This window comes from Bacillus rossius (assembly GCF_032445375.1).
Source record: "Bacillus rossius redtenbacheri isolate Brsri chromosome 9 unlocalized genomic scaffold, Brsri_v3 Brsri_v3_scf9_1, whole genome shotgun sequence".
Lineage (NCBI taxonomy): Eukaryota > Metazoa > Arthropoda > Insecta > Phasmatodea > Bacillidae > Bacillus > Bacillus rossius.
In genome coordinates, this window is record NW_026962012.1 from 13,182,273 (window position 1) to 13,195,894 (window position 13,622).

Sequence of the window (13,622 nt, forward strand, 5' to 3'; positions counted from 1 at the left end):
ACTGCGTTGTTTTATAACGCGTTATACGTGTATTGCAAGATATCCTCCTCATGTGAAAATAATGTATTATCGTACCTTGTTAAATATTTAGTTTTATCAAAAAATCAGATATACCTGATTTTATCGGGGTTTGGGAAAACAATTTTTTTTTTTAAATTTTAACTTCCAAATTTTCGCAGGACGAAAAAAAATAGCTACATGTTGCTGCCTGTAGGAGCCCCTTTACGGCTGTAGAACTTTCAGCTGCAATATTATACGTAATTTACAAGTTTAGAAAGACGTTAAGCTCACCGAAGATTTACTATTTAAAAATGTTAATTGTTACCGAAGACTATGCGATATACAACATTACCGTATTTAGCCATTTGGCTAAAGAGGCAATCTAGTTTTAATATTTAAATGATTTATGCTGATAATAGTTTTGGCTAATGTTTATATGCAATGTAGGTAATCAATTTTATGTATTTTATGTTTATTAATATTTAGCATTTTGCTTTTGATAGGTTTTATTTTTATCATTTTACTTGCCTTTTAGAATGAAAGAAAGCTTTGTAATATATACTTACTTGTATTTTATCAATGCGTATTTTAGTATCCTTTTAACTGCCTTGGTAAAGTACAATTGTATGGCCTATGGTAGAAACCATTTGAACTTTAAGAATTTGTAGTTATTTTGAATAACCCCTGCGCATGATATAAAATAATTTAAGATTGGTGTTGTTGGAATCGGTAAAAGTTTAGTTTACCTAATAGTTTACACGGTCTCCTGGTTCCACGCATCCAGTTCTCCTTGAAAGTAACTCAGCCAGCCATTTGATTTCATTTACGACCGTCGTTCAGGGGAATTTCTGGGTTCTGGTTAGAACTTAGTTCGCGAGTTTAGCTACTTGTTGTATGTATTTGCTACTCCTGACAGAGATACGAAATTGTGCTCCACCAGCAGGTGAGAACACACTAGTTTATGCCTATTCAGGCGCGTTATGAAAAAAATAATGAGAATGCATTTTTTCGTTGCGCGCACAGCATGCAATAAAAATTGACAGGATGAAAAAAGGCTACATACAAATAAATGTTATATGTACTTTTAAGCCACATACTTAAGTGATTGATATTTAATACTGGTCCATATTATTAAAAACAATTTATTTATTGTGATTTTAGCTATAGTAATTTGTGTTCACAAACTTTTTCAAGTGTATTTATATAAGCGAGGTTACGTTCCCGTATGTGTAATTTATTTAAAATATAAATTACAATTTATTATATTATTATTTAATAATTAATAATAATTAATAAATTATATTAAACATTCGGCATATTTATTGATTTTCATTATTAATTAAAATCATATAGATTTTTACTAAATAAAATAATTAATTTTTTACTTTTATTTTTATTAATATAGAATACTGAGTATTTATTTTAAATTTCATTTAAGTTATACTTTACTAACTGTATTACAATATCACTGCAGCCCTTTTATTATTTTATTTCTATTAATTATTTGCATGCACAAAGTTTTTTACTACGCGAAGTAAGCATAACTTCTTACGCGCGTGCATGAGTTCACACACCCATTTATTTTTAAGTTTAGGAATGATAAATCATATATAAAGAAATTTACAACAAACGCTACATACCAACTGTTTGCATTGCGATGTATGTTCTCAACTAATTGTATGATTGAAATATAAACTGGGCCAAAATTTTCTCAAAACCTTTGAATAAAACCTTGTTTTAGTTATAAAACCTTTTTTCATCAGCTAACTGTTATAAATTATGAATTTTTCTAAATACAGGACTAAAAACATGAAATTAAATAAGCAAAATTTTAGGGAACTGTGTACCGCTTAACTTCTCGTCCATTGCACGGTCACTATAGGAGAAAGCACTGAACTAACTAACCAACCAGTGAGTTTGTAGGAGGAGTCTGCCATCACAGGCACCAACCAAGCATTGGCGTGAAGTGATCTTGGACCACATGGAAGATCGCAGTCAAGATGGCGGGTCAGGGACTCGATCCTTGTTATTCAGAAGACGAGTCCAGTGTGTTATCGCTGCGACACGTCGCTTGCTTACAGATCGTTTTTCACCAAGTCAAATAGTAGCTGAAAGCAAAAAGTAGTAGTGGAACCATTAATACTCTCGGAAGCGCGCCATGCAAAATCAGATAGAAGCGAGTAGGAAATTGTTTTAATAAAGAAGTAAATTGATAAAAACATTTTATGCACAAGAGAACGTATTAAACTCTTTTACAACTTGATAAAAAAAACAGTAATTTTTCTGAAACTATTTATTGTATTTTCTGTATTTGGTTAACAACAAAACTTCGTCGTTGAGAAAAACATTATTTCATGGCGAAATTATGTTGGTTTAGGTAATAGTACATATATATTTTGCCCCTGGAAGCATCGAAAAACCGTACTAAATTTAATAAATTTGTGAAGTTTGGCTGAGATGTAGGATGTACGTCACATGACTGTGCAAGTCAGCCTTAGTCGTTACACAGTTTGAAAACTCTCAGTAACTAGGACTAACGATTTGCTATCAAACATGGATGTTGTATCGATGATGTTAGTAGATTCGAAGAGGTGGATGTAAAATTTTTAAATACGGAAACTTTCTCGGTAGGCAAAGTTAAAGTGAGGAGTCGGCTGGAAGCGTAAGGCTCTTAAAGACAGGGTTCTGCGTTGGCAGTGTTGTGTGCAGTTACAGTGGGTTCCGGACCAGCTGTGCACTACTCGGTGGGTTGTGATGCAGCCAGCGACCCTCGTCACGTGACCCTCGCCTCGTTCCCCACAACCAAGAGCACAGCGTGGGTTTGAGCCCCGACTGTTGTCCGCTGAACCAAACTGAAACCAGGGAATAACAACTCGTGAACTACTTGAATTGCTACCGCAGTTCTAACCGTCGTAGCGTAGATACCTGTAAAATTCGCGGACTCATTTCGCGATAGGATAGAGTCCAAATACTTTTGACATTATTTTGCTTCAGTGATTGGGCCACATTTTATCTGAAGGACTCTGGACCAATGAAAAATCTTTAACAGAAGAATTAGCGATTCACGATCATTCCAGTCAACAGGTGTTACGAGTCGGTAACCAATCAGCAGATGTAATTTGCACGAGTGCATAGAGGGTCATGGAGTCTATCCTTTAGGGATTTGAAATCGCGAATTTTACAGGTCTATAGTCATAGGTAATGTGCGGCATTTCGTCGTTCGGGACTCTTCGCGGGCCGCACCAAGAGGCCCGAACATCTGCATGGTTGATTCTAGTTTGTAACTCTGACCAAACTCTTCATCCGAGCCATTGTCTCTCTCCTGTGTTCTTCCACACTATTAGTGCATGTCTGTCACATCCCGCATGAATCTGCTCAAGGTTTTCTTTGTGTGTCTCGTGGAGGTATTTGTGTGGGTCCAAAACTAGTTTCAGTCCAGATATGGAAGTTGGTCATGGCTGGCCAATCCTTGCCCAGACCCCTCCCAAACCCGGAACACTCCTACAAAAGACACTTAGTTTGAGAGGTTATGGAATAACAGTAAGACTGTGGTCCGATGTCTGGTGAAGCACCCAGACCACGGGGCCTGCTATCTCTATATGTCACACCCGGTAGCGGTATCGGCTGAAGAACTGCCCCTCATCCAACACAGCCCTCCGCAGCCTTCGCAAGGAACAATCTCGGACCACCTTGGCCCGCCCAGGGATGTCTCAGAGAAAGCTGAAATAGTGGTACAATGATGTATTGCAATGATTGTTTCTGTTCATTTAAAGTTAAGTTTACAGTGAATTTTTTTTTTAATGTTTGACTACACTATCCGTTATGTAAAGTTTGTATTAATATATATTTTTAATATTGCCCCTTTTACGCCCATCGAACCCGCAGATCCCATGCCATGTAGGGCCAGCGTCACACTATGTGTTTCTGCCGCTGCAGCTACGCTTCTGAAGTGTTTTTTTTTTTTTTTTGGCTAAATACTCTTTAGAATTTTTTTCCCCTTAGAATGCACAATGCAGGTCTACCAAGACTGCATAAAGTAAATTTATCAAAATCGAACTTGTAAACAACTGGCAACCGCTCCGGTTCGACCGCGCAGAGTGACGCCGGTCTTGTGTCACGTGGTGCCCCAGGCAGGCCGGACCCAGCTTGGCTCATCCTCGAGCCCTCTCATCACACTCTCTCTCTCTCTCTCTCTCTCTCTCAGCGCATCGTGGTTCTCCTCGCCGTGTCTACATGATCTGCCAAAAACTTGAGTGTAAATACCAGAAATATTGAATCTTTTCCTTCTATTTCCTCTCAATCCTCTAGTAATTCAGAACATCATAGAAGCTTCATAATCGTTCTAGCACATTCTGCGCTATTCTGCGCTATAGTCCAAACAATCGATACGATAGACGAGGCTTTTGCTTTGTTTCTTCTTCTTGCTAAGATCTCGACCTGTCCCAATTGGTAGCCCTGAGTTAGTTTGATTATGCTGACGGAAGAAAGTTCACTCAACCCTCTACTTAGTTTATGGTTTTTGCAGCACATAGCAGTACCCTATGTATGACTCGTTGACGACGACAGACATGCTTTGTTTTCCCAACAACTAAGTCTCAGGTAAGGTTAGTTATTCTTTCTATTACGTCCTTAACTTTTTTTTTTTTTTAGTGTAGATAGATAAAAACACAACGTCTCGTGACTGTACACAAACGGTCACACCCTCCAGTTATTTTTGTCATGAGAAGAGTAAAGGGATGGGTAAAGTTGGTGGGGGGGACCGCCACTGACATAAGGGTTAATTATTGTAGAGTACCGTGAAGGGTACGTCGAACCGCTCTGACGCTGCCCCGAGGCGCCGAGAGGCAGGTTCCCCCCCCCCCCCCCCCACGCGGGGCGCCCACCGCTCCACCCCTGCTCTCATCCCTCCCTCCCTACTCCTCCTCCCCTCGCGTCGATTGGCCGGGCCGCCGCCATTGGGCGCCGGGGCGCCATTCGCCGGTGGCGCTGCGGCCGAGCGGCGTCGAGTGTTGGGCGCGGTGCGTGCGAGGCTGTGCGAGGCTGTGCGTGTGCGTGCGGGCGGATCGAGGGCTTCCAGTCGCGACCATATACACGCTGCCAGGTGCTGTCTGTGTTCTGTGGCGACTGCTGCGACTGCTGCGACTGCTGCCCGCACCGCTATCTCAGGTACTTCGGGTCTTTCCCTAGGATGCACGTGCAACTGTCGTCTTGACGGATCCTACCATACACTCACACGTAATTCAACACCGGCTCTTGCACTTGCTCTGAACGTGTGCATTTAGCCGTCGTGAATTTCACACGCTCTAGTTGTACTTTTTTTTTTATCGAAGTATTTAAAACAAATCATTCTTTAAATCCTCGGTCGGTTCATATCATTGAAATTATGTCTGGTGCTATGCGTTAGTGTTTTTATTTTAATTGCTTACACGTCCGGATGAAAGTTATGTTTCATAAAACTAACAATACAAATGCTTGACGGATATAAGGTCGCTGTTTATCGATCCCCACACTATTTTAAATTACGACATATTTTCTGGTATTTGTATTCTTGAGAAATAAATTGTGTTTTTTTATAAAATGTTTGCTATTTATATCAGCTTTGTCTCAATAGAAAATAGTAACCTTGTTAAATAAGTAAACTTTATTAGAAAGGAAAATACTATGTTATTTACATTTTCAAGGTAGTATAACTAATCTACGTAAAACTTGGTATAATCATTTATAAATTCTGCGAATATTCGTGGTTATGTCACTTGACAAATTGTCTTAGAAATGTCTAAAATGAAAATATAAATATAAAAATAATTACCCACAGGAAATAGTATCATATATAACGAAGCAACAAGAAACTATTTTAAATTATATATATTTTTTGAAACGTGACTGCCGAATTAACGTATATGATGACGTGATCATTGATCCTAGTGCTGTAGCTGCATGGGAACCTGACGGCGCAGATCGCCGAATCTCCATTCTCACGGATCGAGCTTTTCGTTGCTGGGCAGAGTTTACATGATGCCGATTTAGAGTGGTTTTCAGACAAGCGAAGGGGCAAGCAGGTCACTTTGACAGGCTTGTCTTACTGGCACACGGGCTGCAGAGATAATGCGGGGAACTGACAACTGTATGCCGTATTAATAATGTTCCCAGGATTTTGTTGGTAACTGCTCCCTGATGATGGCGACTGCAATGTCGACCGAAACGTCGGTGATTTATTCGACTAGGACGCGGCTACAACCCTGAAGCCAAGCTACTTCTGTATGCCGTATTGTTTGTGCAGTGTCTTCGTAGAGTGACGCCAATAATATCGTGCCATAACTATCAGTGTAAATGGTTATGAGCGAATTCCGGTCTGGTTCTCTATTGGTGCCTCTGTAGCAAAAGCGACCTGACGCGTCATCCTACTGTTTTCTGCCTGGTTAACATTTTCCTTGAAACTCGAATGCGCACCAAGACGACTTTACGGCGTAGTTATTTTTTTTATTAAGATTAACGTACGGTACATATATTTATTGAAAGTTTTTTCACCACTGAGTTTCGGAGGAGTGGGGGGTTATTATTTGTGTGAATGTTTTTGCCAGTTTGCTTCTTGCGTCTTATTAATATATATTTTTTATTTTCTTCGTTGAGAATTTCCAATTACAAACAACTGAACTCTTACGAGGAGAAGAATAAGAGTTTATAGGCGTACTGTTGTTTGTATCCGTGCGACTGTTACCACTACTTTTTTATTTACTATATTTCATATTTTTTTAGCGGAACTTAAGTTCGTTGAAGCACCTTTACTTCTCGCCAGACCCTGCTCCGAGACGTGGCGATATGCAGCACTAGTCTCGGGTTGGATGCGTCATTGACATGTATGCACATTTGGTAATAAGTGTGGTTGGGGAATTCGGGTATAATCGCCGAGATTTCTGTCCCCTTTTCGTTGTTTTCAAGTATTTATAATGCTATTTAGAGACAGCCTTTTATCTTGAGGGTCGCTAGCATGCGAGATGTCAGTGAGCAAAGTGTTGAGGTACATGAAGCATCGCCAGGTACCGCAAAATATTTCCGCAGGAACCTTGGAAACATTCTTAGATAGCAAACTTTTTTAATTACTGAAGACAGTTTAGTAGACTGTGTAAAAGTGGTCAGGCTCTCGTCTGAGTCACGTAGGTAGGAGCCTTTTCTGTAGGCTTATTGTCGCTGCCACAAACTTTTTTTTTTTTGTCAGTCCAGAAACATTGATTTCATTTGTAGACAGCCCTAAGTATGCCTGAAACAGAGCTGCCAACCATTACGGATTTTCCGTAATTATTACGGATTTTAACCCCGAATTACGGAATTACGGAACATCGCTAGTTTATTACGGAAACGAGGCTTTGTGCTGCATGGTAACGGAAAAATTTACGTTTCTGCTGTGCGTGTTTCGTGAACGCTGTTTGAATACTTCAGTTGGTTGCTCAAATAACGGAACTAGTAAGTGTGCGCATGTACGATGTACTGTCGAAATAAGTAAATTAATTCTCGTGTTTTCAAATAATAATGGGATGGTATTACGTCCGTTGTACGATACAACTAGTACATATCCTCGGACTTATCGTTTGAAGGCTACTTACATCACGATAATTTTTGTACGGTACTTTGGCTAACCTGTGTTGTATTAATTTATTTCTTGAAAGCCATTTTTTTCATCATAGTGTTTTTGTCCGGTTTTTGTCGTGTCTACAGACGTGAAAATTTTTTTATTTTTTTCGATAGTGTTGTGTTCTTCAGTGCCGGTTGTAGAAATGAAGCGTGTGACAGAATAATGTGCATCTGTGGGAAAAAACACGCAAGACTTCAGAACTTTCCACTTAAATATTCAAAAGAATGGCCATGATTGTCGTTTTCAAATGTTTGGAACGCCACGGTTTTGTAATGTATGCGCGTGTGACTTTTCGATTGCACATGGTGAAAGGGATGACTGTAGACGGCATATTGAATCAAAGAAACATGCAGAACATTTTAAAGCCGTGACTAGCAATAAATCTATATTTTCGTTTTTTCGCTACATCTGAAGAAACGAAAGTAACGAACGCAGTTATTGTTTACAAGTCCTTGTGTTTGTCTTGTTTGTTTACATGACATTTCTTATCGAACCAGGATAAAAGAAGCAAATAAAAAGACAGTTGTTTTAAAGTTTAACTTTGAATACATTGAATTGAAGATTCAAAATATCCAGTAAAATTATTAATATTTCTTACATATTCAGATGATTGTATTGTTCAAATAGATTTTTTTATGTATTAATTTGCATTGTATTCATATTTTTCTTTTTCTTTTGCATATTATTGTCGTTGTTTTATCTTGTGAGTGTGTTATAATGCCCCAGGAAAAATTTATCGTGCATGATTTACGCGTACTTTTTTCATATACCTAATTGCCATTACTGATGGGTGTGATTTGAGGTTGGCAGCTCTGCTGAAATGACCAATCTCATGTAACTTGTCTGGAATTTGACGATTACAAAAAATAGTTCGTACCAGTGGCGTACGTATCCCTCTGCCAGTGTTTGTAAACAACTTCATGTGGCTGTCAGTGTGTGTTCGTGGGAAAACATCACGCGATGCTTTCAAGGGACAGTTGGGTTGTGGGTACCACTGGTGCTACTTGTGTGACGTGTCAAATCGTAGACACGTGACATGATAACACGCTGCGTCGTGAACCAAGGTGTGACCTCACACTGGGACCTCCAACTGGCCCTGGACTCTGAACCACGCCTCATTGCTGGGGCTGTTGTCGCCTCGGCACGACTGCAGACTCCGGGTTTGAAACGTACTCGGTGTAGCCCCGTACTTCCCGATAGCGGTCTCTGTGATTTCCCGAAACCACTCCAAGCGAATGTTGGGATGTTTCTTTACAAGTTTCCCTAACTGGTGTTGTTTCAAAAAAAAAAAGTTACGGAATTTACCTTAACACATTAAAAAGCCATGAAAACTCCTCATTGATAGTAATTTGAGGGAGAAAGTCATGCTCTGGTATCGTATGCCATCACCCAGCCTTTGGACACAGTCATAAACACTGTAAATCGCGTATTCATTTGTCCGTTTAAACTAGACCAGCTATAGGAATGGTGGAGGCTGGATAGTCTTTATTTCTTGTAGAGAATTGCCAAGTATATAATCATTTTAAAAAATTCGCCAGGGAATTAGTAATTTTGGTCTGAGAAATTTTTCTACAGATTTGTATCAACACCCTGGTTGTGTTTGCATGCATGTGATGACGTCTGTCCACGATACGCCGACCTAAATACGTACCGATCGACGTACAGAGTGGTTATATACCTTTGCGATAATAGAGAATAGGGGGCCTTCTAACTCTCTCGTTTTGGGTAACTCCAAATCAGGCATGGCTTCTAGTGGACTGCGATTCTTTTGGGAAGAAGCTCATCTTCAGAGACCATCTACCATACGTCTTCAAAGCTAAATGACGGATATTATTTCTGGTTAGCCTATGTATTTTTTAAAGGAGACTGTGTTGAGGCTGAAAATGTTTTAGGTTTTACTACAGAGTTTTTTTTTTAATTATTGAAACATAAATAAAAGACTAGTGGTAAAGTGATCCGAAAAATCCTTAATTATTGTACATATTTTCGTTGTGTAGTCAAACAAATATTTGTGATTACAGTTTTAAATTTGCGAGGTGATTGTTGTACAAAATTGTTGGCTTTTAAGTTTTTATTTTTGAGAGTAGCCGCGAGAGACTTCTCTATGTTAAAAAATGGTTTCAATTTCCTCCCCGCCCCCGGCCAGTAACCACATTTTTGCTTTTCAAAATCGCTACGAATGCCTCGTAGATGAAGTTATTTAGTTGGATTTTTTCCTCACTGTGGCTACCACAAAGTCTTAATCAGCATCGCGGCGTCCGGCAGAATGAATGGGTTACGGACGGCGTGTGTTCCCCCTCCACCTCCCCGCGCCGGGAACATTGTCCTGGTCGCTATCTCCGCTGGACGTTATGGAGTTCGTTACGCAGTAACGTGGACAAAGACTGTCTGCGTCCATTGGGTTGGGGATGCGAATGTAGGAACGAAAATTACATCAGGTTTGCTCAAACAGACCACTTTTTTTTTTTTTTTTTTTTTTTTTTTAGATTAACAACTCTTTTGTGGCATTGTTTTCCAATTTTTATGTCATAAATATGAATATATATTTTTTTTTCTTAAGCCAGTGAGATACGTTTGTGATTTAAAACGACGCCCACTAATTATTATACCGTTGAAATAAATTAAATTTTGTGTATCACTCTTTGTGTGTTTATGTCCAAACGTTTTCGCTTGTCCATTGATAGTTGGTAAAGCTACTTTTCTTACGATATTTGACAGTGTAATGTAATATGACTTAGTTACTAAACATAAGCTGTTATTGAACGAGCCATTTCCTTAACTGCAGGATGATAACAAAACTCGCCAACAATCAAACAACAATATCATTATCCAGGCACAAACATACAACAAAAAAAAAAAGCACCACTTTTAATTTATCTATTTGCACTCTATTGGGCCTATATTCACGTACGGAATCTTGATCAACTCGTGAACCCGCCATGCTACTACATAGTGGCAATAAATGTGGGGAGTCAAAAAATTAATTATTCATTTGGTCTTCATATTAGGTGCTGTACACATGATGCGTAAACCAATTGATTTAAATGTTATGGGCTACCTTGGAATATGGAATCCATGAGATTTGTTTAAAAACACATACCTATGAGTACGCGTAGGCCTACATGTAGGTACATACACAGACAGTATCACACATTTCAATCTTAGTCAGACACATTCCTGGTCTTTTACGTTGACTACGCACAAAATAATAATGTCATTAAAATCACTATTATAGGTTGCTTTAAAGGGTAATAAATTATCAATGAATGACGGAAAGATGATACACCGTTTCATATGTGGGGAAGTGAAGTTTAATTTAATTGCAATTCTTATGACTCAAAGTTAATCGGGGTGCGGCTAATACACTAAAATTTTATAGTCATCATGCAATTATGAAAATGGCTCGTACAATAACAGCTTCTGTTTAGCTACTTATTTATTGTTACATTACATTTTCAAGTATCGTAAAAGGTAGCATTACCAATTATCAATGCGCAATTTTTTTCTGGTAATGTACACGCATTCCATTATTCCATTTTTTTGGGTTGGTGGGGGGGGGGGGGGGGGGGAGGAGGCATACATAATTGTTATTGGCTCATGCCAGGATATTTTGAACACGTGTAATTTTGAATCTTGTGTGTGTGTGTGTGTGTACATACCTATGTACATATATGCATACAAACATACACATTCACACTCTCTCGCACACACACACGCGCGCACACGCACACACATACACACACACAAACACACACGTACGCACACGCGCGCGCGTGAGAGAATGATTTCCCACGAGAGTTGAAAACAATCAGGAAATTTCCATTGACTCACAGCAGGAAAATGAATCTGTGTATGGAATTTTATATTGTCTTGTTCGAATATGTGTATTGGTATTCGATACATGATCGTACAGCTAGAAGCTAGTTCGGCTCTTACTTCACGACGGATCAGTTGCTGCGGTTTTCCTTTTAACATGCATTTGAGTAGATACTTAATTTGACAAAATGCAACGTGGGTGTGACAGAAAACAAAAATTAAGACACCACATCTCTACGAGAGCTGTTAGCAATTAGACGAATAATTTTCAAACGCAAAACTTAGAGTTTAATTGGAAGCTAAGTAGACCTATAATTAAATTTTATGGATTGGCCAATCAGATCCTCAAATGCCATCAAATCCTTCGTATTCGAAAAATGTGATATTCGGGGGAAAATATTGAAATTATAATAAAGTAAATTTTAAAAATTCAACGCTGATAATCTCTGAAGTTTACTAGGTCAGTTTTTTCTTCATACCTATGCTGTTACCATTCCCCAAGATATTTCTCTTTTAACATGTAATTAAATAAATAAAATTACAATATGTATTGATTCTGGAAAATGAGATGTGAATAATACAATTAAAGGGTTAAATGTTTCAACAGCATAGTTGTTATTTTTCATTTCTTGTGCAAATTTTTATTTTATTTTGGACCATTCAGACCTGGAGTCAGGTTAGAGGGGTGTATTCGAATTATTCTTTGGGATTCGAATTCAAGATTCTGCTTCGAGAAACTTGGGATTTGACCCATCACTAGAAAATAAGCAACTCCAGGCGAATATTATGTAGACCTACCTAAAATACTTATAATTTTTAAGCGATGCGTGTAGGTTCTCTTTCTGGAGGCTGTATTGGAAGTTCCTTAATTGCTAATTTTGTGTTCACTAGGCTAAAAACAAAATAATATTGGGGGAAAAATTGGCGGTTTCTGCTCGTCATCTTTCACAGATTTGTGAAACTTTATAAAAAAATCGGCGTAGTCAATGTGTTTCGTCGCATAAATCTATCAAGGGATGCAAAATATCTGAGACACTTAAATTGTGATTATTATTTTTAGTAAAAGAAAAAAAAAGATGGTTACTACTTTGAATAACGTGTTTCTTGGACGTCTGCGTCGCCGAGTCATAAGACCGATTGCTCATGTAAGACGACAGGAAATGCAGACTTTATCACTTGGCCTTACAAACATAGCTGCCAGCTCCTGAGCTAGAATGACGAGAGGTGACGTTACTTCTCAGACTCGTCATATCTGCACGTGTGCCGGACTCCATGCAAGTTTGTTGTCGGTTTGCGCTTATTGGGTCCAAAAATGCTTCAGGACAACTGGCGCCAAAACCGTAATTATAATTCATTTAATATATATAATTTGTTAATAATATCCGTAAAGTCTCAAAATAACGTAACTCTTGCTTGAAAAGAAGACATGACTTCACAGAATATTTGCAACTTTCTAAATTTCTAAAAAAAAAAGGAAAATGTGCAATGATCCAACTTACTGGACAGTTAGCAAAAATTAAAATTCACAAAATGCCTAAATACCTATCAGACAGATATTGCAACTGATATTTCATGGCACAAAGACAATAATTCTGGATTTTAAGTGCAAAAGTACGGTTTACAGCAAATCCTTTACGTACACACCCAGCAAATTGAATAACGATTTACCAAAAATTAAATAAAAACTTCCGTTGAGATTATTGTTCTAGAATTCCAGTTTAATTTAATTTGGGTTAACTGTAGTAATTTTATCATAGTTATTTTAATTGCTTATAGTTTTTCCACTTTACTTATAACATCAATTATTACGGCAGTAAATTTTAAATGTGAGAGTATGAATGTGACGTATTTGTTGAAATCCGGCTATTAGCCGAACTGTACTGGAGTCTTTAGCTTGCACTAAGGATATTTTTAAAACTCCTTAACAAAGACGGATATCGTGTAAGTAACGGATAAAAACGGAGACTTGGATGTTCTTTGGTTGCCGACGGGGCTGCAAACACTTCGCGCATGCGCAGTACCTAAAATTGGCGAATTTCGGGTCACTTATTGAGATTTTATGTATAAAAAAGGTTAAACAAGAATAATTTTTCTGATATTATATCTCAACTTTTAACTTAAAAAAAGGATGTGTTTTACTCTCTTCTTATTAACTTGTATGGTAAATGTAGTTTGA

General features: G+C 38.3%; 1 protein-coding gene across 3 annotated transcripts in view; it reads left to right on the forward strand.

The window, feature by feature from the left end:
• LOC134542647 (stress-activated protein kinase JNK) overlaps positions 1-13,622 on the forward strand; it is a 427,819-nt gene that overhangs the window by 142,379 nt on the left and 271,818 nt on the right. Inside the window, exon 1 of one of the 3 annotated variants that reach the window (XM_063387060.1) lies at positions 5,029-5,166. The exons of the other annotated variants lie outside the window; for them this stretch is intronic. The gene's annotated coding sequence lies outside the window, so the exon portion shown is untranslated. Of the gene's footprint in view, positions 1-5,028; positions 5,167-13,622 lie in introns of those variants that run through there. 3 annotated transcript variants of the gene reach the window in all.